Source organism: Acomys minous, assembly GCF_964271855.1.
Source record: "Acomys minous genome assembly, chromosome: 3".
In the NCBI taxonomy this organism is placed as follows: Eukaryota; Metazoa; Chordata; class Mammalia; order Rodentia; family Muridae; genus Acomys; species Acomys minous.
In genome coordinates this window covers 97,698,107-97,721,957 of record NC_140485.1, presented here as the reverse complement: position 1 = coordinate 97,721,957, position 23,851 = coordinate 97,698,107, and the positions used below count along the sequence as shown (strand labels likewise).

Below are 23,851 nucleotides of genomic sequence, written 5' to 3'. Positions count from 1 at the left end.
GCGATGCTCGTCTCCTTGAGGTTCTTCCTGCCCTCGACTCATGACATACTGGATAGCTTTTTGCGTTTATTGGCTATTTATAGGTCTTCTTTGAAAAGATGTTCCAAAAATTGAAACCCTTTGCCCATATTAAATGACCATGTGCCTCTAAGGCAGTAGGATGCAACCCAGAACAGTTACTTAATTTTCTCTGAGTTTCAGTTTCCTTATCTAAAAGACAAAAATGTAGGAAGAGATAAATAACACTAAAGACCTTCAGAAAACATATGAAAATAAAAGAAAACATTATATGAAACATGCTACTGTAGAAGTTCATCTACGCGCGCACACACACACACACAAACACACATACACACACACGGGTGGGGGAGATTAAAATGGGGTTACCCATAGCAGGGCCTCGATACCCATCACAGTTTGAATAGGAATAGCCTCCGTAGGCGTGTATATTTGAATACTTGGTCCCCAGTCAGTGGAACTCTTTGGGAAGGATTAAAAGGTGTGGCCTTGTTGGAGCACCTCTGTCACTTCCACATTTCAAAAGCCCATCCCATTTCCAGTCAGTACTCTCTGCCCCGTGCTTGTGGATCAAGATGTGAGTTCTCAGCTGTTCCTGTGGCCATACCTTTGCTTGGCCATAAGCTAATTAAACACTTTCTTTTATAAGTTGCCCCAGTCACGGTGTCTTATCACAGCACTAGAGAAGTAACTAAGGCAATGACTCTATTAGACACCGGGGACTAACAGGTAAAAACCTCGGTGCCAGGAATGGAGCTGCTGGCTAGTGAGGTCCTCCGAACAGTGCAAGCTATTGCCAAACTCCCTAGCACTCGACAGTAAGGCCTTATTGCTGAAGACACCACACACTTGAATATGGAGAGATCAAGCTGGTACTGACCTAGGAGCTTCAGCCATTTTGGCTGGATTTCACAGGGCTGCAAGGTGCTTTAAGGAATACCTTAGAATAGTAAAGAAGAGAAACAGTCGTCAGCCTCACCCAGCTACAACCCCTGCAAGCTACAATAGTGTGAGTAAGAGTTACGAGAGCAAGCCGGGTGTGGTGGCGCACGCCTTTCATCCCAGCACTCAGGAGGCAGAGGCAGGCGGATCGCTGTGAGTTCGAGGCCAGCCTGGTCTACAAAGCGAGTCCATGACAGCCAAGGCTACACAGAGAGACCCTGTCTCAATAAACCTAATATATATATTTGCGAGAACAGAGTGAGAGACACCAACCACTTCCTGACTGGACTTAAATCTCACTCCACAGCTTGAAACCCACACCTGGCATCATTGTCAGGCCTGGATGGCTGGACCAGTCAAAGGCCCTAGGAGACAGCCCTATTATTTCTTGAATGGACATATTAGTAAGCAAGTTCCTAATGACTTATTACATATTATATTATAACATATTATTATATATTATACATACTTATAGATTAGTGCATCTTTCAGCCCTCATCAGAGAAGCTTTATTGGCAGTAGATGGTGGTTAATATGGAAACTCACAGACGGCCAAGGTGCAGCAAATAAAAGACCGTGGCTTGCTCAAGCCTAAATGTAAGGAACATACACACGGCACACTCTCCTCCCAGGGCTTGGGGTCATTGTGGAAGAAGGGACGAGTGGAAATAGTTGTAAAAGCCAGAGATGAGTATTGATTAAAGGAACCAAACCTCTGGACATCAGGGGAGAGGCACACATGAACTCACGGTGGTTGTGACACCACACACAAGACCTGTGCAAGCCCACACTACCTCAGAGCCCACTAGGACGGGGAGTTGGGCACAGAATCTCAACTCCAGTCCTGCAGTTATTGGCAACTTTCAGCCGCTAGAAGAGGGAGAGAGAAAGGTTGTTTGTTTCGTTGTTTTGTGTGTGTGTGTGTGTGTGTGTGTGTGTGTGTGTGTGTGTGTGTGTGTAATATATATATATATTTCTCCATCCCCCTTGATAAGTTGGCCACTCGCCAGTAGAAGCCTACATGTCCAAGCATATTTGGGCAGCTCAAATTGCTCTCAATAGTAGGTTTTAAAAACAAAACAAACAAACAAACAAAACTAAACCCACAAAGTTGGGTGGCTGGAGAAGGGGTTGGAACAGAGAAGTGTTGGGCACGTGGGGTGAATATAATCAGAATATGAACAAAAATCTTGAAGAACCAACAAACATTTAAAAAAACCAGTTACTTATCTTTATAGAATTCCATGAGAATTAAGTAAGTGTATATGTGTAAAGCACTTCGCATAGACACTCTCTAACTTTAAATTTCATTTCTACTCAAGTTGGCCTGGACACAAGAGAGACTGGATCTAGTCAGCAGTCAGGGGACAATTTCCTGCTGGCCCTCAAAACGGCAATGGCCCTGTTCATCGCACACAAGACAGGAGAGCAGGGGGTTTGGTAAGGCCAAGCACGCAGTTTCTAGAAGGGCTTGTGAGACTGCATGGCCAGTCTGAGCCCAGAGCTCTCAGGACCACATCCCATCAGTCTCTCAACTTAAGATTGCAGCGCTGGGTTCATATCCTTGTGGGATGCACGTGGGGTGGCTTCCAAACCACGTGCACGGCCTGTATCGGCATCCCAAACTTGTGTCAGCAATAACTGTGAAAGTCAGTTCTGAAGACTGAAGGTGAGCAGGGCGCATGGCTGCTTCTAGCTAGGCCAGTGGTTCTTTCTCAACCTTCCCGATCCTGCGATACAGTGGGGAGGGGGGGAACCCCTAAACAGTTTTGCTTGTGTTATGATTCATAATGTAAACATCTGTTTTCTGGTGGTTTTGGTTTACAACCCCTAGGTGGAGAACTGCTGTTGTAGGCTATCCTGAGACAAACTAGGTCGCGGCTTTATACAGTGTGCCACTCCCCTGCATTTAAGGCTCGCGGTGACCTGTTTGCACCCCCTCCTTAGGTCCCGCATATGTGAGAGAAACCAACCCAAGAAGAAACTTGTGACTCTGGGTCTTGTCTCACAAAGACACCTCTTGACAAGGGTACAAAGCCCCTCAGGGTGTGATCGGCCTCCTTCACTCCAGACAGCAGCATTCTTACCAAATGGAGCTTACCTTCCTGTCGCTCAGCGTGTCCTGTGCCTGCCAATAGATATGCTGTTCCCAGCTCCTGAGGTAGCAGGTATCAGAGAAATAAGTGAATAAATGAGCAAAAGTCAAGCCACAGGAACATGTAAGGGGAAGGTTTTGGTTTTGGTTCTGTTTTTGTTTTGTGTTTTTTTTTCTTTTATTAATTTATTCATATTACATCTCAATTGTTATCCCATCCCTTGTATCCTCCCATTCCTCCCTCACTCCCATTTTCCCCTTACTCCCCTCCCCTATGACTGTGACTGAGGGGGACCTCCTCCCCCTGTATATGCTCATAGAGTATCAAGTCTCTTCTTGGTAGCCTGCTATCCTTCCTCTGAGTGCCACCAGGCCTTCCCATCCAGGGGACGTGGTCAAATATGGGGTACCAGAGTTTGTGTGAAAGTCAGTCCCCAAGGGGAAGGTTTTTACAGATTCTCAGAAACAGAGCACCTGGCCTAACTGGCTGGTGGGTTGACAGTGCCTTCTCTCACAGAGCCTGCAGCTGAGGTTCATGCCCAGTGTCTTAAGCTGTCCTTTCTTGAGCAACGGTACCCATTCCTGTCAGCTTCATAGATGCTTAGGGTTACATCGGAGTCTTAGGTTTTGCCATTACGCATTCTGCCCACTCCTCTACACAGTTCAGCATCACGTCACCTGACCAAGCCATGTGGTCCCTTTCCAAACAGCCTGCCATCTGATGATTCAGATCGTGTTTCCTGTTTGGTTTCCTGATGTTTCAACTCGCCTCCTTTGCAGCATCCGGCCCACGTTGGCTGATGGTGGTTCTGTACCGAAGCCCCCTCAAGTAAAAGATAGCTTCACATCCTCTGATGTTCTGATGACTTCTCTTCCTTCCTCGGGCTTTTTTCCCTCTGTGTCTTCTGGTAATGGTGCGCTCCTGAAGCCTTTCCTGATAGTGCGATTAATGAACACAGAACTAACCGGCTCCAGTTACCAGCGTCGCCAGTGCCCACAGGGAAGAACGCTGATAACCTCCCAGCGTTGCTCCTCACAAGTGCCTTGGGAAGAACAGGCTGGAACCAGGTCTCACGGCCACCTCCCATGACTGAAGCACAGCAGAGGATTTGCGCATTTTAAGCAGCGTTCCTTGGGAGGAAAAGACTCTGTGGGCCCACACAGGCAAACCTAGAGTACGAGAAAGGTTGCCACCCAGGGTAACTGCTGCATTGCAGTTTAGCTCCATGGCTGTTGGTAAGAAACGCTGCTTCTCAGGGTCTCTCTCCGCATGTGATGCAGCCAGGCTGGGACCCGAAAGTGCCCTTAGCATCGTCTCTTGCTGAGCTCTTTCAGCTGGCTCTGCATGTGTGAATCCCAGGGCTCCTGCTCACGCCTTCACCAGGGCAGATACCTCCTTAATCCTCATCCGTGATCACTGATAATATCAATGTCCTCGCAAGCCCAGTATAAGGATTAAAATAAGGAATCAACCAGGCGTGGTGGCGCACGCCTTTAATCCCAGCACTCGGAAGGCAGAGGCAGGAGGATTACTGTGAGTGCGAGGCCAGCCTGGTCTACAAAGTGAGTCTAGGACAGTCAGGGCTACACAGAGAAACCCTGTCTCGAAAAAAAAAAATGAGTCAAATTGTTCTGTGGGGCCGGTATAACCAACCACAATTTCTATATGTACGTCTATTACAGGCAGCCATGCTCTGTACCCTGTAGGTGCCTGAGGGAAAATTCAGCAACATGTTCCTATGAGGTATTGGTACCAGCAAAGCTTGTGACACCAAAAAAGGAAAAAGGGAGTCAGTTTAATGCATCCATTCATCCAGAAGTGAACATATTATGGGTTATACTTCTCTGTATATTGGCACTTTAAACTATGCATGAGTTTAGTAGTCTATCAAAAGCAAGTTATAGTGTACATGTTTATGTACCTCTTCATATTTCTCTTTATTAACGATAAGTCCAATAATTACTCTTATTTTATTTTTTTCAGACAAGGTCTCATCCTAGCCTAGGTGTTCAGGAATTCTCTATGTAGCACAGGCTAGCCTGGAATTCTAGGTAGACTGAGATGACCTTGCACTTGTAATGACCCTCCGGAATGTGCCACTGTGCCCATCAATAACCTTTTCCATATAAATATTTTCTATTCTATATCTCTACCTCTTAAACAATTGTGTATTAATTGAGGCAAGGCTGATGAAGGTGCTGACAGTCACTTTTCGGTAGGGGTGGGGAATCCTGACAAGGACCGCAGCTCCCAACTCTTCCTTTCCTCTTCTGGCCACACCTGAGGCAGCTGATCCTTCATCTTCAGTGGAAACAGCTCTCTGATGTTTGTTTTCTGCTTTCTCCATCTGATGGCAAAGAACGAACAATTTCCAGCTCCCGATGGGTCTCCATTGAGCACACAGCTGTACACTGCCAGGTTTCACTTTCCAGGCAGAAGCCTAGCCTCTCTGTTTGCAGGGGTGAGGTGGGGGTGGGGTAAGGTGGGGGTGGGGTGAGGTGGGGGTAGGGTGGGGTGGGACTTCTAAGCGGCTGGGATGGAACAGCTCGAAGAACACTCCCTGCCTTGTCCCCACGCAGACGGGGCTGCTGGCCTTGCAAGAGAAAGCTCAGTCAAGCAGCTGATGTTTTTCTGTTTTGTTCTTAACATTTCTTGACCTGGATACATTTTTTTTTTACTGTGAAATACTTATTCTTTAGGCATGTAGGTCAGCGCCAACTGGATGTCTTCATCACCCAGATTAAATTCTCCAGAGCACCGAGCCACCCTTAATCCAAAATATGACAGATTTGTGGAGTAAGAAAGGAATTCGTAGGCAGGGCCACAGACAGTGCCAATTGCTCACCTGTGAGCAGACCGCACTGCCACACGCTCTATTTCGTATTACTTCCTCTGGCTACAGAGCCCCACGTGACATCCTGTCACACCTGATGTCTTCCGACGTGTGCCAAACTCCGCAGAACTCCCACTCCTTCCCCTAACACCCTCACACCTCTCAGCGCGCCCCCCCACCCCCCCACCCCACCCCCCAGTCCAGATTTCCCCTGCCCCTAGAAACTGTTAAAAAGCATAGTAAGCTGCCTCACTCACAGAATTTTCGTGAGGCTGAGCAGCCATGGGGATTTCTCAGGAAAAAGCGGTGGTGAACACAAGAGGTCTGTGGAGATTTTCACTTTTCTGAGACTTGAAGTCCTCTGGGCTTCCTTCCTCCTCCCTCCGCCATCCCAGATTAGATGTCAGTCTGTGACCTACTGACCTACCTACCACGGGAGGAGCCTAGTGTCTGGGGAAGACGGCAGCCTCTCTCCCTTGGTTCTTTTCCATCCCAACTGCACTTTTTGCTTAACATGACCCTACTGCATAACTGCCTCTCTCTCTCCAGCTACTCAGTGGTCTGCAATGGAAGGCTGATACTTGATTCTTAAGGATCTCTGATGCCGGTCCTCTAGGCAAAAATCATGTTTGAGCATGCTTGAAGGCTACAGGGAAAAGCAACGGGGAGCCAAGCTCCCAGTTCACCCATGAAGTCATCACTGCTGCCTGCATAAGGCCGCTCATGTCTGGAGTGTCCCCGGGTGGCCACAGTTGGCCCCCAACCCTCAGGTATCACCTTCTACCTTCAAGGTTGTCCCCGTAGGGCTCTCTGTGTCCCAGCTGTCCTGCAGCTACTCCTAGTCACTTGGTTGTGCTGTGCTGAGCTCCAGCCTTTCTCTGAAGCATCGAAGGTTGAATCCTCCACTACCAATGTTAATATCTTCTTTTCGCCAAAGAATAAGATTGGGGGGGAGGGGCACGCTTGCCCTCTCAGTAGCAAAGTGAAGCCCACGCTGTCACTCGAGTAACATAACATTTTCTTTATTACATTATTTACAACACCGTTACAGCTTTCCTTCCTTTTGGAAGTTGGCACACACCTGAGCGCTAAGAGACATGGTGGAAGGCTGGCTGCACACAGCATCCCACAAACACCCTGTGTGATAGGTGAGGGTCCAGTTTGTGTTTCACAGCAGTAAACAAGAACACTTGTCAGACTTGGACTCGGTGTGGGGGATGGGAAATAGAGTACCGGAGACATGGGGGTGTTGTTGATGAGTCCTGCAATGTAGAAGCATGTTCAAAACTGACTAAGGATAATAATGCCATAGTTTAGGACTGGTGGACAAAAGATAGCAGGGTTTTAGGTCAAGAGTTTCCAAGACTCTTAATATGTAAATTGTTGTTTGATCCTGTTTCTTAACGGATCGTTCTTTTGGGAAGTTTCTGCAATGATCAATAAGGTTATCTGTATGTTTTTACCTCCTGAGGAGTTTCCTGGGTAAACAGTTATATGAATGAAGACGGGAAAATAGAATCATATGTATACGTTACAGTGTAGAGGTCTGGTTTGAAATAGTAACAAGATTTAGCAATGGCGAGTTCACTGTCCTGGATTGTATCTCTCCACTCTGATCCCAGAAAGCCAGCCTACTCTGCTGGCTTTTAGAATCTGTAGCCCTACAGGGTTCCGCCTCTCTCACCGCTGCCCTCACCCCACTCATGTCACTGCATGGAAGGTTCCCCTTCAGTGCCTCACTTGCCTGGCCTTGAAGCTCATTGTGATTTTATGCAAACAGAATCCCATGCAGCCCTCCAGCCATGTCGGACATGCCTGAACCTACACACAATAGCATCTGACATGGGTCCTTTCTCTACAACTGTCACAGGTATTTTGACAAGGAAGGAAATTGTGCAATCCTGGTACTTTCTAAAGGGATGCCAAGTTTAGGAGTGCCATGGGGAACTAGTCTGCGTTCGTTACTTTCATTACTACAGGAAGTGGCAGAGATGAGAGATACCCTCTTTGCAATGTATCATTCTTGCTAAAAGTTGGCTGACTGGCCACGGGTCGTATTTTCCAGCTTTGCCTACCCCTGTGTGGCTGGGTCTCACGAAGGGAATAAGGAGCAGAAGTGACATCTGGCCTTAGAGCCCAGGGCTTTGTGTTCTCCTCCCTGTCAGCTCAAGGCGTGAAAGGCTTAAGGGACATCAGAAGAGACATAAAGGGCCTGACATCATGAACACATCAGTGTCCTAAGGTTTTTTTATTGCTGTGCTAAAACACTGTGACCAAAAGCAACTTGGAGAGGAAAGGGTTTCTTTCATCTGATACTTCGACCTCACCAGTCTATCATAGAAGGGAGGAGTGCTGCTCACTACCTTGCTCCCTATGCCTTGCTCAGCTAGCTTGCTTTTACTACCCAGGACCACCTGCCTAGACATAGCACCACCCACAGTGGGCTGGACTCTCCCACATCAATCAATCTTAGAAAAGCATTTTTTTTTCAATCTAGGTTCTCTCTTCTCAGATGATTCTAGCTCAGTGGTTCTCACTGGGGGGGGGGGGGGTCAAATGACCTTTTCACAGGGGTCACCTAAGACCATCAGAAAACATAAATAATTATACATTACTGTTTATAACAGTAGCAAAATTATATTATGAAGTAACAAAGTAACTAACTTTATAGTTGAGGGTCACTACAACATGAGGAACTGTATTAAAAGATCGAAGCATTAGGAAGGTTGAGAATGGCTCTCTGTTTCAGCAGCTACCCAAAGTAGTAAAATGTGAAAGAAAATAATTGATGCCATCACTATTAAGAAACTGGCCCAGGAGAAATACCAGGCTCTGGCTTTGGGTGGCCTTGATGGGAACAAATTAACTTGTCTTTAAGCATACTAACAAAGTATCATATCATTAGCTGATAACTCTTGTGAAGCAGCTTGCCTCTCAGAAGGGCTGCTGTCAAGAGTCAGGTAAGTTTTCATTGTTTCTCTGCTACTGGTGGCCACAGAGATGGTCCTGGCTTACGTGTCTTGGATGGAAAGAAGCTAAGTGCAAAATCACATTCCAGCCAGAATTGCCTCTACGCATGGGCCATTTACATCAATGCTGGGTCTCATGCAGAGTCAGATAAATACTCTCTCTCAGAGCTGTAATGGAAGTTTTGGTTTCTTTGTAAACTCCGTTTTGTTATGTAAATATGTTTTTTTTTTAATCCCAAGTGTGGGATTTCAGTTTGAGGTTTAGTTTGTCCACACCTATTGATTGTCCTGTGCGAGGTGTGGCTTTTGCCCGCTGATAAGGCTTTCCTTATGTAGCACGGAAAGGGGTGTGGTCACAGGAGGTGTAGTCACGGAGAGGGGCGTGGTCTAGGGCTTTGAGGATATAAATGAGAGCTCAGAGGGGTGTGGCGTGGCATGTCATGTTCGCATGTGGTGTGTAGCAGTTTGAAGAGACCGGAGACGGATGGTGTGTTGGTTTGGAGCAGACAGACATAGAGAAACGCTTCGAGGTACTGCAATTTAGAGGAGACTGCTGGCTGTATCTGCTATTGACGGAGATCGGTATAGCCCCAAAGACCCTTCAACCAGAAACAGTCAAGAGAAGTAAAGAAGTCCCCCCACTAACCTTCTCTCTCTTTCGTAGGGTTGAGAGGTTGAGGCCTAAACACACCAAATAAAGGAGAGTCTTAAAAAAAAAAAAAAAGCACAGTCAGGCATGGTGGTGCACATCTGTAATCCCGACACTTGGGACTTAGGGTGGCAGAGGCAGGTGATCTTTATGAGTCCCAGGACAGCCTGGTCTACAAAGTCCAGGACAGCCAAAGCTGCACAGAGAAGCCCCGTCTCAAAAACAAAACAAAAGAACACCACACAACACAGAGCCTTTCTGGATGACAGTCGATCATCTATGGCCTGAAAGAACAAACGCTGGGACCAATCAGGAGCCCTAATCTTGGGGGCCGTCCTGCACTTTTGCACAGCTGTACAAAAGCCTTAGTCAGCTGCTTTGGGGGTGAGTCTCAACACAAAACACATTGCCGCTCTGTGGAAGGAATGTGTCCTTGCCTTAGGCTGGGCCCAAGGTGAAAGCAGTTTTGCGTAGCTTGACCCCACTGAGACTCCACTAAGATAAAGATCTTAGACTCAGAGAGAAAGGAAGTTTCAGCCCAAGACAAAAGACAGGCTCCAGTGACTCCGCCCTGGATATTGTACTGCAAAAAGGACTATGGATTAGAAGGAAAAGGACTTTGAGGAAAGGGAGCAGAAGAGATCAGAGGTGCGGGGAGCTGGGGAGTAGACGAACACCCGGGAGGGGAGAAGGCTGGAGTTTGGGTGAGGAGCGGGCGGACTTCTTCTGTCGGGCTGAGGATCTGCAAGATTCCCAGAGAATTACACCAAGGGATTCACACCGTAGAACTGATACCCAGAAAGCTTCATTCTTGTTCTCCTTAATCTCTTTTCCCTCCTGTTTAGGTAGTCGGTTGTAAGGAAGATACTTTTGTTCGATTCAGTTTAATTGTTAAGGAAACAGAGCCAACTCCTCTCTGCAGGCGGCAGTGGCTGCGCTGATTCCAGCCCTCTGATCTAAAACCATCTCCTCCACCATTCTCTCTGTAAAAACAGGACTGATGAAATTGGCCGAGTTCATGGGGAGGGGTAGTTTATCGATGCCGGATGATAAGAGCTGTAAACACAGAGTTACGGAGCACTACGTAGGACCGGCAGGTGCGCTACATAGGACCGGCAGGTGCGCACGCTAACTCGTCTTGATGTCTCAAGGCTTCTCCCTAACAAGGTGCAAGAAACCAAGACATCTTCTCAAAACTCTCCTTCCTCAGGAAGACGTTTACTTGGAAAAATTAAACGTAGCATCGGGTCCAAGTATTACAAAAAGAATCGACAGGCGAAATAATGTAATTAGAAGATAGCCAGTTCGTACTTGCTCATTCATTAGTAAGGGCTTGAGGTGCTAGCTCTCTGGCAAACTGGTTCTGTGACATTCTAGGAGTGAGGGAGTCACGTGGGCACCTGCAGCGCATCCACAAGTGTGAATCCTGCCTTCCCCGGAGTTATGGTAGGGCAAAGCCTGATGAAAAGGTAAAAGAGTTTCTGAGGTTGAGAAATAAAGCTGGCTTCAGGAGACAGATTCGGTTCTATTTTTAGATACTATTTCTTCATCTTTTTTGACCTGACAAATGCCAAGTTAGACAGGACCCTAAAGGAAGTGGCCTCGTCGATCCATGGGACACAGCAGCAGAAAATAACTGAGAGTCCTTCAGTTTAGTGGCTGCCATCCTGGGTCAGTTGTACCCTCTAATTTCTAGGGAGCAGTCCCCCTTCCCCTGCTTGAAGAGTACAGGGAGTGTCTTTGTAGTCTTTTTTTTAAATATAATAATTATGTGTATTTGTGTGCCTGTTTGCATGTGGTCATGAGTACAGGTGCCCGTGGAGGCCAGAAGAGGGAGTTATAAGTGGTGTGAGCCACCCAGTGTTGGTACCAGGCCCTCTTTATAAGTGGCTTTATAAGTGGCTTTATAAGTGGCTCTTGACCACTGAGCCACCTCTCCAGCTCCTGCTTTTGTAATTTCTTAATTTCTAATAACATGCCACTTTAAAATAAATGACTAGACCTTCATTTGTTCTCGATCCAAATGTACTTTTTGCCTTCAGCTTTCCAAATAAAACTGAAAAGGCTTAGGCCCCCTAAGGGCTTTATGAAATCACAAGGGGACTGCGCCACTCACAGACTGTGACATTCTTCCCTGACCTCCTGAGAAGAAGCGAAAAGGTGCCCAAAGGCAATCATGTCACACACCTTGCCTAGCCCCCAAGAGTGCCAACCAAAGATAAGAAAGAGCAGCTGTTGTCCTAAATTGTTCCTGCTTGCAGGACAGAGACTCCTGAAGATGGCTGAAAGGCACATTTATTTTTGTGGGAACACACAGGGGAACAACAGCTATGACAACAAAAATAGCAATTTTTAGCTCTGTCTAAAAACAGATACATGACATGTCCCCTCATGGACTTCCAGGCAGGTAGAAGACCCTCACACCCACAGCTCCAAGGTGTGCAAAATGCCCTGCCCAGTCATTCTCCTCCTCTGCTCCAACTGCTCAAAAGGCCCATGTCACCCAGAGCAAGACATCAAGTTCTTATCATGACGCGTAGGTAGGCCGCGTGTGACCACATCCTTCCTCCACAGCCTCTTGATCCTTTAAAAAAAATTTATTATCAAAAAAGTTTAAACATACTTAAAACAATAGCATGATGAATTCTATTTATCCATCTATTTACCCATCAGATGTCTGAGTTTTGACCCCTTTGCTGACTCAGTTCTTCTTTAGTGTTTTTCTTGTATTTCTGGTCCAATCTCCCCCAATTATTTTCTGCCTTCCCAATCAGCTCTGTGAGGGTTAGGTTTCCGTCAGCTTTGTTCACTAATGCATCCCTTGTACCCAGAGAAGTGACTGACACAGAATGGATGCTCATTAATAGGAGCTGGGTGATGCAATCCGATCACGGTGGCACCTAATTTCTTTCCCACATCCTTGCTCACACATCTGACCTGGACCGCCATGAATAATGCAGTCACACACCCTTCCTCTGACTCCACCCGACGAATGTCAAGTCACTGCACCCACTGTGTGTCCCTCTCACAGCTCTCAATGGTTCCTAACTCCCCAAAGACAAAACCCAATGGCTCCATTCTGTTTGTGTGCCATGTCACAGTATTCTGGCAAGACTGTGAATGAACTCACCTGGTGTCTTCTGGCCACCACAGATCATGTGATATGAAAGTGGGCAATCCCTTATTCATATCCTTTGCTAAAGAAAATGAATGGTTGCCATCTCATCCTTTTAGATGGGTGGGTGACTCTCCAAGCAGCCTCTGCTCAGCCTGGCCATATCTGAGTTATTGTGCACACCATAGAAAAGACAGCGCCTGCCGGGAAGCATGCACAGGACTTACTGCTATTTGGTTCAGTTTCTTCCTTCGTCCATTTTCAAGATTGTCAGGCAGCAAAGACACTCAGGCATCAGATACGCTTCAATTAAGACTTCAATAAAAGCCAGGGATGTTGCCAGCCACAAACGACAAGTTAGAAACCTGCAGGACCAGTAGTGTGCTACCTCTCCAACAACCACAACTATTGTTGGGTCACTGCCACTCCCTCCAAACAGTGTCCTGTCTCCCTGTCAAAGAGGAGTGGCTCCCGTCTTAGCCTTCTTGTGTAAAGCAGGTCACGGCCTGGCAAAAGCAGATCCAAAGAATAAGGCCACCACATCAAAGCTCATGGCAGAGCTGCCACATTCTTTCCAATAAAGGCTTTTTATTTTGAAGGGGCTGGTGTCCTGACAGCTAGTGTTCTACCTGGATGCCACAAGTAACAATAGTTAGGGTCATTTTCTTTCAAAGTCATTTTATAAGGTTTGGAGCTGTGAGAGCTAATCCAGATTGTTAACAATAGGGTCCTGGGAAGATGGCTCGGCAGCTAAGAGCACTTGTTCTTACGGAGGACCTGGGTTCAATTCCCAGCACCCACATGAGGGTTCAAAACGAGGACACCCTTTTGGGGCCACTGGTGGGTCAGAGCATGTGGTGCACATACATACATTCAGGCAAAACACACATATGCATAAAATAAATAAATCTAAAACAAACAAACAAACAAAGTTAGCACTGGAACTCTTGATCAGAGCTGCAGCTGGGACCTCACAAGAGCACATCCTTTTTCCAGATTCTCTTATGGGCAGAACTGGCATTCACAGGGTTTTTGTCTGATTCAGTCATCCCATGGCTACTTCCATGCCGTCTCATAATCAGAGTCCCTGGCACCTATTCTGGGAACGCAGACCACCCCATCTACTCCAGGCTGTCTCCTGAGATCCCCGAGAGGAATGGGTTGACACTCACAGCACAGTCACAGGCGTCCATCTGATCAGCCAGCACCTGTGCTGCACTGGATGCTAAGTATTGTAAATGTCACTCCTGCATCTAAGTTAAAACCCACCACAGCTGCTCCTTATGTTAGCCCCCGTTGGCTCCCTCTGACATGGAGAAAGAGATGTGTCCGGGTGGGAGCTGGACCAAGATCTCAATCCCACATAGATGCAGGGTGGCTGGAAAGAGCATCATCATTCGGCCAGTGGTCCTGTTTCCTTCTGCTTTGCTCATCTCTCTGGCATTGTGTGCTTTGTCTGCAGCTGTATCAGCTCCCAGCAAGATGCTCAAACAGAGTACAGGAGTGCTCAATAAACTGACTGAGCTCTTGAAGCCCAGGTGGCGCCTGACTTGATGAAGCAGGAGGACTCTCCACCTTGTTGAGATTTCTGAGCACTGGTAATCCCCTTAGCTATTAAATTTCTTTACATACCAAATGCTACCCACCATGCCCAACAATGCTCAAGTCCCCAACAGGCAGCAGGTGACACTCACAGCCATCCCCTGAGACCTGTGAAGGACTTCAGTTTCCCCAGGAGTCTGGGATTTTCCTTCCCAGTTCACCAGCCTGACCCAGGACAGCATTTTTTGACTAACTCAGAATTCCCCTTAGGATTCCAGCTGGTACAGGTAGGTCAGAGAGGACTCTGAAGTCACAGCGACAGGGATGACCTGAAGGCTCAGCTCCATTACAGTGGTGCTCCCAAGTCACAAACTCTTCACACTTAGCACTCGGAAGTCACAGCACTGTGACAGCCACTGCATGTGGCAGTGCTTTGGAGATGCTCCAAGGTCACAGACCGGGAAGGAGGCCTGACAGTGGGCCTTTATGAATGAGAATAAGAAGACAGGCCATGTGAGAGGAGTGGGTACATCTAGCCCCCCCCTCCATCCCTCATCCCCTCCCAGAACCTTCTACCGAGCTTTGTTCACCTAGGAGCTATTGTTTCCATCACTACAAGGAGATAGTAAAAAGGCGTGACATTTGAAAATCCCCTCTCTTCTGCTGGCAAAACCACCGAGAAAGCGTCAGCCTGCGATCGGGTCCCGGGGGAGTTTAGTTGAGGTTTGTTATGGTTTGAATCTGGCATGTCTCACACAAGCTCATGTTTTCACTGGTTGGTTCCCACCTTATGGCCATGTTTGGAGGCTGTGGCATCTGCAGGAGATGGAACCTGGCTGGAGGAAGAAGAAAGTGGGGGGGCCAGCCTTCAGCAATCACTTCTGAGGTCTCTTGTCCTGGTCCGAGTTACACGGGGCTCTGCGCCTCATACTCTTACTGCCACTGAGTGGCCCCGCCCTTCCCAAAATGGACTGTGGTCTCTCGGACTGTGAGCCAAATTAACCTTTCCTTCCTTAGTGGCTTTCTCTCAGGCATTTGCTCACAGCAATGCAAAAATAATGAACGCAGGGACCAGTGTCTTCCAACACAGGTTTTAAGTGAGCTGGTGACACCCTTCTCCTCAGTGACTAGCTTCTTTCTTTTCTTTTCTTTTCTTTTCTTTTTTTTTTTTTTAACCAAGACAGGGTTTCTCTGCATAGCCTTGGCTGTCCAGGACTCGCTTTGTAGACCAGGCTGGCCTCGAACTCACAGAGGTCTGCCTGCCTCTATCTCCCTGAGTGCTGGGACTAAAAGTACCCACCCACTAGGACTAAAAATGCACCACCACACCCAGCGCAGAGCCTAGCTTCTGTGATAAATCCTCTCTACTTCAATACTTAAAACAACAACAATAGCAAACTCACTCAGCTAAGACAGCAGATGGCTTCTAGAACCAGTGCTAACAGCCACAACTGAGACCAGAACCAGTCCTGATTGTCACAGGACAAATGGACACCAAGATCAGGGATCTCCTTGGAGTCTGCAGGAAGTGGGCCCATCAGGGGTAGTCTCAGCGACGGGCCAAGAACGGAAGCTGTGACATTCTAGTCGGGAGCGCGCAGTCCGGCCAGTCTACCGGAGTTGCTCTTCTTTCTCCACCTTTGCCTTCAGGGTAAGTGTGAGAGCTGGCTGCTTCAGACCTCTGCCAACCCCTCTTCCTCCACACTCCAGCCTACACGCTGTCTCTTCTTCCTCTTCTTCCTCTTGGCTCTCGTGTTTCCTAAGAAGATGGCATTAAGGCCAAGAATCATCTGCTTTGGTTCCAAGGCCCACACAGATGACGAGTGACACAACTGACCGGGCCTCACAAATTACAGTTTTTAACCCCTTTCATCCTTGCATTGGCACGCACTGTGCTGACTTTAATAGCCCCTCACAAAGCAGTGCGTGTCATTATACCCGCATTAGGGCTTAAGAAACCGAGTCACCCACAGGCCACAGGCTGAGTCAGTGTGAGAGGGAGCCTGAACTCCTGACTACCAAATGCCTTGCCCTCATACCACTGCAGGGGCATTTCTTATTTGAAGCTGCTGACTCTAGCCTTCTCTAAGGTCTAATTTGTATTCTGTAGCAAACAAGGCCATTGTAACCTAGCAGAGGGAGAAGACGGAGAAGGGATTGTTTGAATCTTCTCGAATATTGGAGAGTATCTGAGGTGACAAGATACTAAGAATTCCAGCCCTGGGCACTCAGTAAGGAGTAGAGCTTGGGCAGGAATTTATTCTCTGGTCTAGATGATTTTATACAGTAAAAAAAAAAAAAAAAGGCTGCACAAGGGCCTGAGCTAGACCTCAGTCAGTGGTAGAGCACTTACCTAGCGTTCACGAGGCCCTAGTTCAAGTCCAAGAACTGCCAAAATTCAAAACAAAGCCATACAACCTTACACAGCAGAATGATGGAGGACGAGCATCTGACACAGGTTGGGAAGGAAAAGATGGGGTTAAAGGAAGTGATGTCTGAGCTGATCCTACTTAGAGATTCATGCATCCAAACAGACATGGGAGTCAGCAGTAAGATACCAGGCAAAGGGAACAGCGCCATCAAAAGTGAGCAGGCTGGAAGTACACATGATATGCAGGGAAATACAAACAGATTGGCCCTGCCCAAGCACAAGGCAGGGAGTGGTAGGTGGAGTGTTGGGCAGAGGGAGGCAATGTAGGGCAGATCTGCCATGCACACCCAGGTCCCAGACTCACTCCATCCAACTAAAAGAAGCTGCCTTCAGGTCAGTTTCTTTCTTTCTTTTTCTTTTTCCAGATTTATTTAACTATGTATACAGTGTTTTGCCTGCATATACAACTGCACACCAGAAGAGGGCACCAGATCTCATTCTAGATGCTTGTGAGCCACCATGTGGTTGCTGGGAATTGAACTCAGGACCTTCGGAAGAGCAGGCAGTGCTCTTAACCTGTGAGCCACCTCTCTAGCCCAGCACATCTGTTCCCTATACTGGATCTGCCACTGGACTCTGTATGGCCTTGTCTTTGCTTCTCTGCTCTAGTCCAGAGCTTCGGTTGCCAACAGCTGATACTCTGAGGGCAAATGACCTAACCTCCTTCCTGGCTTCAAGTCTATCTACATTGAGACCTTGTGTCAAGGGGCAGTGGTGAGGGAGTGTATGCGACTTAGATTTTTTGTCACTACTGTTATGGCTTGGATTTAAAGGACATGTTAAAGGCTTGGTCCCCAGCCTGGGGTACTATCTGGAGGCAAAGGAAGCTTTAGGAGGCAGAGTCCAATGGAAGAGATTGGGTGCCTGGGAGGTGACCTGGCACCCCAGCCCTTTACTCACTCTTTGCTTTCTAGATGCAAGAGGTAAGCGGTTTTGCCACCTTCCCCCCACTCCCCACGGTGATGTCCCTTCTTGGCACACCCCCAAAGCAACTGGCCATGTGACTGTACATAGCCATGTCGGAGCCAGAATAAACCATTCTTCCCTTTATAGTCTCTGTGTCTAATACTTCGTTACAAGAAGATACTAAATAAACATTTCGTGTTCGTTGTTGCTACTTTCTGCCATCTAAAACATGGTTTAGCGAAGGTTCATTCAGATATCTCAACAGAAAAAGAAACGATGTCTCTCTGAATGCAGAAAAAATACTGCACACATTGTGACCTCTTAGATGGTACCTCTTTACACAGCTCTGTCATGAATATAAAACGTGCCGCTTCAGAAGAATGTGGTCATGCTCAAGTGTAACCTTGCCTTGGAAAGCTAACCTGCACTCTGTGTTTGAATCAAATGCCACTAAATTAGTGAATCTCAATCTCTCTCTCTCTCTCTCTCTCTCTCTCTCTCTCTCTCTCTCTCTCTCTCTCTCTGTGTGTGTGTGTGTGTGTGTGTGTGTGTGTGTGTGTGTGTGTTTCAAGACAAAGTTTCTCTGTATAGCCCTGGCTGTCCTGGAACTCTCTCTCTCTAGACCAAACTGGACTTGAACTCAGAATTCTGCTTGGCTCTGCCTCCTGAGTGCTGGGATTAAAGGCCCAGTTGAATATTTCTCTTTTTATACTATAATCAGGAAAAGGAAAATGGATGTATCTCCAGGGCAACATTGTGACTTTATACATAAAAACATAAGCATAGACCTGTAAATCTGTTTACTCATCCATCTCAACCGACAGTGTTGGCCATGGCAACAACTGTCTTATTCGATAAATAAATGTCTAATAGGGTTCTAAAAGGGACAGGATCTGAGTTTCTGCTACCGACTATCAGTTTGTAAATGGATACATTCAGATACCAGAAGCCCAAGGTTTGAGGACACACACAGAAAGCACAGATGGAGGCAGGTTAATCCTCCCTCCACCGTGCACTTAGGTCACATTTATCAGTGGAATTATGCTGTCATGGGATAAAAACCCATTTTATAAAGCAAGGTGCCAGACATCCTAGACCCTCTCTCCAGGACATATCCTGTGATGTGTTCTGGAGCACGCCTGCAGCAACGACGGCTCACCAACACAACCTACCCACCCTCACAGGAGGAGCCCTCACTTTGTAAACCCTCAAAGCCTGTCAGGTTAAGCCAGGCATGATAATTGGGAGGTAGGCACAGGAAGATCAACAGTAACAAGACAGGAATGAAATTTAAGAATGTGATAAATCCCCAGCACTTGGGGAGGCAGAGTCAGGCAGATCTCTGTGAGTTCAAGGCCAGCCTGGTCTATAAAGCAAGTCAATACTACACAGCCAACACTACTAAAGCCAATACTAAGTCAACACTACTAAAGCCAATACTACACAGAAAAACCCTGTCTCAAAAAACAAAATAAAACAAAACAACAACAAAACAAAACAAAAAAGAGTCCAAGACAGGTTCTGCTCCTCAGTGAGTTCAAGGCCAGAATGCTCTACACAACACCCTGTCTAACAAGCAATCTAAGCCAATAAAGTTGTTGATGAGAAACTCCGGGAAAGTGTCAGAATTCTCTTTGGGTGCCAGTCTTTGGGGAGGTGTGTGAACTAATATTCCCAACTCCTAATACTAAGAAGAGTTGAGGCAAAGGCTCTGCATTTGGTTCCAGTTCCTAGCATGACCAAAGAGAAGACATTGCCCAGGAAAGTCACTGTTTGCTGAATGAAATCTCGCAATTAATTTTTTTAGATTTAGTCATTTCCCCTGTGTGTGCACATACACGTGCATGGGCCTCGGCACACATGTGGAAGTGAAAGGGCAACTTGCAGGCATTCTCTCTGTTCAGGGATTGAACTCAGGTAGTCAGGTTTGATGGTGAGAGCCTTAATGCTCTGAGTCATCCCTTCAGAACTGGATGCTGATGGAAAACCTCTGGCGGATTTCTATAGCTGCCCAGGGCCGATGGGTTTCAGGCATGGTCACCAGTGTGTGGCAAGTAATGGATACAGAGATGCTCAAAGTCAGCTGGAGACACCCCAAGACCAAGTTCTCAGCATAAAGGAGGTTTATTTGCCCTAGAGGGGCCATAGAGCAGAGATAAGAGACAAAAACAGGAGAGAGAGAGGACTAGGGAGATTGGGAAGGGGTATTTATCTCTGTGCTGCAACGCATTGCCTCTGCATAGAGAAGATACAGTAGGGCTCATGGGAAAATGGCGGTTCATAAAGGTACAGCGGGAAAGCCCATGTTAGGATGAGTTGGTTCATTGTGAGTGGGCATGCTAATTAGGTGAGCCAAAAGGGGATATGACAGCTGGATCTTGGTATAGTCAGCCTCAGGAGGAGGAACTGGCTAAGTCAGGGAATAGCCCTTGGTGGCTGGCTGCCTTTAGGAGTGTAATCTAATGTTTTGGTTTGTTTTAGCAAGGCAGAGGGAACAGGGAGAAGGGCAAAGCCTGCCAGAGCCATGTTTGTAGGCTAGCCAGAGTCCCTTCGGTGGGACTTTTAGGAGTTGTGGCCCAGTAGAAGGAAGTTAGGTCATTAAGGGTGTTCCCTCAAATGAGAAGCTGGTCTCTTCTCCTAACTCTCATGACCCCAGCCATCTTGAGGTGAGAAGCTCCCTCTGGCAAGCACTCCTCACTATGATGGGCTTGGCTGCCCCACCACAGGCAAAAAAAAAAAAAAAAGTTCAAGCAACTGTGGATTGAAAGGGCCAAAACCGTGAGCCCAAGGATGATTCCTCTCAATTATTTGTTACAGGAATACAGACTACCTACCATCCCAGCCTCATCCACCTTGTCCACAGGAAAGCTAGAGTTCTGCTACCGTGCTGTTGCATTTGTATTTGCCTTGTCCGCCTGTTTGTTTAGTTAGTGGAAAAAACGAGATTTGGAGCACACATTTTCTCATTCATGGGAATTAACAGGTGAAGGACTAGGCACGTCCACATCTGCTCAGGCACAGAAGTTGTCAATCAAGCATCGCAAGGACCAAGAAGGTTTCACACTGAGCTACGCGTAAATAACCCAGGTAACTGCGATTGTAACTGCCCACTTCTGCCTCGGGGTCTGGTGTGCTCACTATCTGTCACACAGGAGGCTCAACACCTAGACTTTTAAAAAAATGAGCAACTGGGTGAGTGAGTTTGTATGTTGGCCGATGCACCATTACTATCTGCTCAGATGCAATTTCAGCGTATCCTAGTGTGTAGGCATCTGAGAAAATAAGGAAGGCTTTTTGGGAAGACGAGGAAAACAGACTTCAAATAAGTGACCACAGATCTTCAGCATGTGTGTGTGTGTGCACACTTAAGCACGAACACACATACTAAAGTCCATGCACAGTGAGAATTGCAGGACTGAAGATTAGAAGAAGATGACCTTGAATCCTGAGAAAGCAAACCGTTCATACCTAGTGGCACCAAGGGGGCTTGGTTTAATATTTTCAGATAAATGAAATAGTAATAAAAATTTATAGAGCCCAAGAAATTTTGACCTGAATTATTGTCTTTTGTTCCATTCAGATTCCCTCTTGTTTTCTATATTGTCCCAAACTCCTTACCCTGCCAAGTGATTTCGTAACTATGGAAACAAGAAGGCCTGCGTAAAGCTCAAACATAGTGTCAAATTATAAGGTGATCTGAACTTGTCCCATGGCTTCAGAAGAACATGAGGAGAAATGACCACATCCCAGTATTGCAATATGCTTAGATAAACACGTATCACGAATGCATCTTCTTTGGAACCGGTGGATATGAGGACGGGCATGTGTGATTAATAAAAAAAAAATCTCACAGATACCACTCTGAATGGAAAAGAAAGCTTGCCTGGAAAATTCCAAGCTTGTAAAATCATAACTGTCAATAGTCACAGCCAGTAGAGCCCACCCCTCACACACAGCCTGCCTTGTTTGCGTAGCGCATCCATCCCAGCTCCCTAGACCTGCCTCAGAACCACACGAACATCTCGGGAGGGCTCTCTTGGGGTGACTTCTTGAATGGAGGTAAAGCACAGAGGAGGCTTCCTTTTGGAGTCTTTTCTCGCCTTCGAATCCCTGCTTTCCCCACTGGAGATCTTGTTCTCGTTTCCAAAGCCAAGTTTTGCCTTGAGACTACCACATATGTTCCTGACGTCATCTTTTGGCCTTGGGTCTGTATATGATTCAGCGGTAGTGGAATTCGCTTTAATACTCTGAAATCACTTATTACACTGATAGCTGGGGGCGGGGGACAGGAGGAGAGAGAGAGAGAGAGGGAGGGAGAGAGAGGGGGAGGGAGGAAGCCTGGGAACATGAGCCAAGACGTGGCATAGGCTGTAGATCTGCCGAAAAGCCACCAATCTATGAGAACCCTTAGACAGAAAAGACCGAACATGACAGAATGGGAGAAGGGGAGGGGCTAGCTGCTCTGTTCCCTGCCTCCTGCTCTGCCCCCCACCCCCGCCCCCGAGCTCCCTCCCTCCAAATCATCCTCAAGTGTATCATCACCGCACTCGGGAACATTCCTGTCGAGTAATGAGAACGCATAATTATACGCTCCAGAGCTGTTGAGGTTTTCTCCTATTTTCAAAACAATGAATTTCTTGTGGAAAGATAACACAATTTGTGAATAAACTCAAGTTCTTTCCCTTGAGCATGCAGTCAGTTGTTTGGAGGGTGAACCCAGAAGACAGCTCTATTGATTTTTATTCCTTGGACGCTGTAGCCACGTTGTACTGCAGTGCCCCTAGTCTGAAAACAACATCTCACACACACACAAACACACACACACATGCACACACACAAACACAAACACCAAACACACACACACACACACACACACACACACACACACACAAACACACGCACACATGCACACACACAAAGACGCACAAACACAAACACATGCATGCACGCACACATAACGCATACACACACACAAACACACGCGCACACACACGCACAGAGTTGTTTATGAGTTCACAGGTCCCACAAAATGCAAAACACACAAGACCGACTTCTACAGACTACCCTTCCCACTTCGCATATTTCTGCTTCTCACCTACAACGGGACTAATAAAAGCGTGGGCAGAGTTTTATGAGTCTTCGTGGATTCCCCGGGGTGGCTTTCATGGATGAGAAATCACGAGGGAAACTGAACGAGTGTGCAGCCACCCATGGCTCCAGGGCTAGAGGATCTTTCCTGCAATTATCGTCCCAACATTCCTTAAAGCCCAGCAGAAACTGGACACAGCACAACAGTTGTTGCTACAGCTAAAGAAAACAGCATCCAGTGTGTCAAAACTGCTGATCCTTTCAACGTTTCTGTCTTCACAGCACGGACGTCTGATCCCACAGATGAAGAAAGCAAAACCCAATGTCGTAAGTTGCGTAGCTCAATCTTTGTTCAAAGTTGTCTCTGGAGCCTGATCAGCCTCTTTCCACGATCTCAGGCCACCCTTCCAGGAGGCTGAGTTGCTTCTACACTAGCATGTAAGTGGGGCTGGAGGAATGGTTCAGCAATTTGGAGAACTTACGGCTCTTGCAGATGACTCAAGTTCGGTTCCCGACACCACATCCCAGCAGCTCACAAGCACTGTACCTCCAGCTCCAAGGGATCCGACTCCCTCTTCTGGAATCTTCGTGTACCTGCAGTCACATGCACATAACTGCACACAGGTACACAGATACGCACAAATACACATAATTCTAGAAATAATAAAAATTTTAAAAAACCAGATTATTAAAATATTGTGTACGTGTGAGTCCCAGGACCCTGGCTGCTACACTCAGGTTACCCTAAATTCAGCAGCCCACCTCAGAGGGCACAGGAGACAGAGAGAAAGTGACAGAACAAGCCAAGGTACAAGATTTAGTCCTCAAAGGCACATGCCAAGCACAATTCCCTTCAAGTAGATATTGCTTCCTAAGTGATAAGTTTCCCACTAAATTAAGAACGCAATATCCCATTAAATTATAAGGGCATGAATGAACTGATCCACTGATGAGGGCAGAGCTTTCAGGATTCACACTCCCTTCCCAAAAGCCTTGTATGCACTCCTGCACTGCGGGGTTAGGGTGGAGTGGGGAAAGGAAGCCTTCCACACATGCGCCTGGGGGCAGCCTCAGACCCCCAAATTTAACGCTCAGCCACTTCTACACTGGGCATGATGAAGCTGGATTTTCAACCCAGATCTGTTTGCTACAGATTAAAGCCGGTCGGACAAGGTTAATTCGACTCTGTTTAAAAATGGACTGTTAAAGTCTTTTTTGAGAAATCAAAACTCCAGAGAGACCTTTCCTCGCTTTAAAAACAA

At 47.0% G+C, this 23,851-nt stretch overlaps 1 long non-coding RNA gene across 1 annotated transcript; it reads right to left on the bottom strand.

Moving 5' to 3' along the window:
- Positions 1 to 11,784: 11,784 nt before the first annotated feature.
- On the bottom strand, positions 11,785 to 12,472 carry LOC311594639. The gene is made up of 2 exons (XR_014778170.1): positions 12,174 to 12,472; positions 11,785 to 12,091 (listed from the first exon to the last, which is right to left on the bottom strand). It is a non-coding gene; the product is annotated as an uncharacterized lncRNA (long non-coding RNA).
- Positions 12,473 to 23,851: the final 11,379 nt, after the last annotated feature.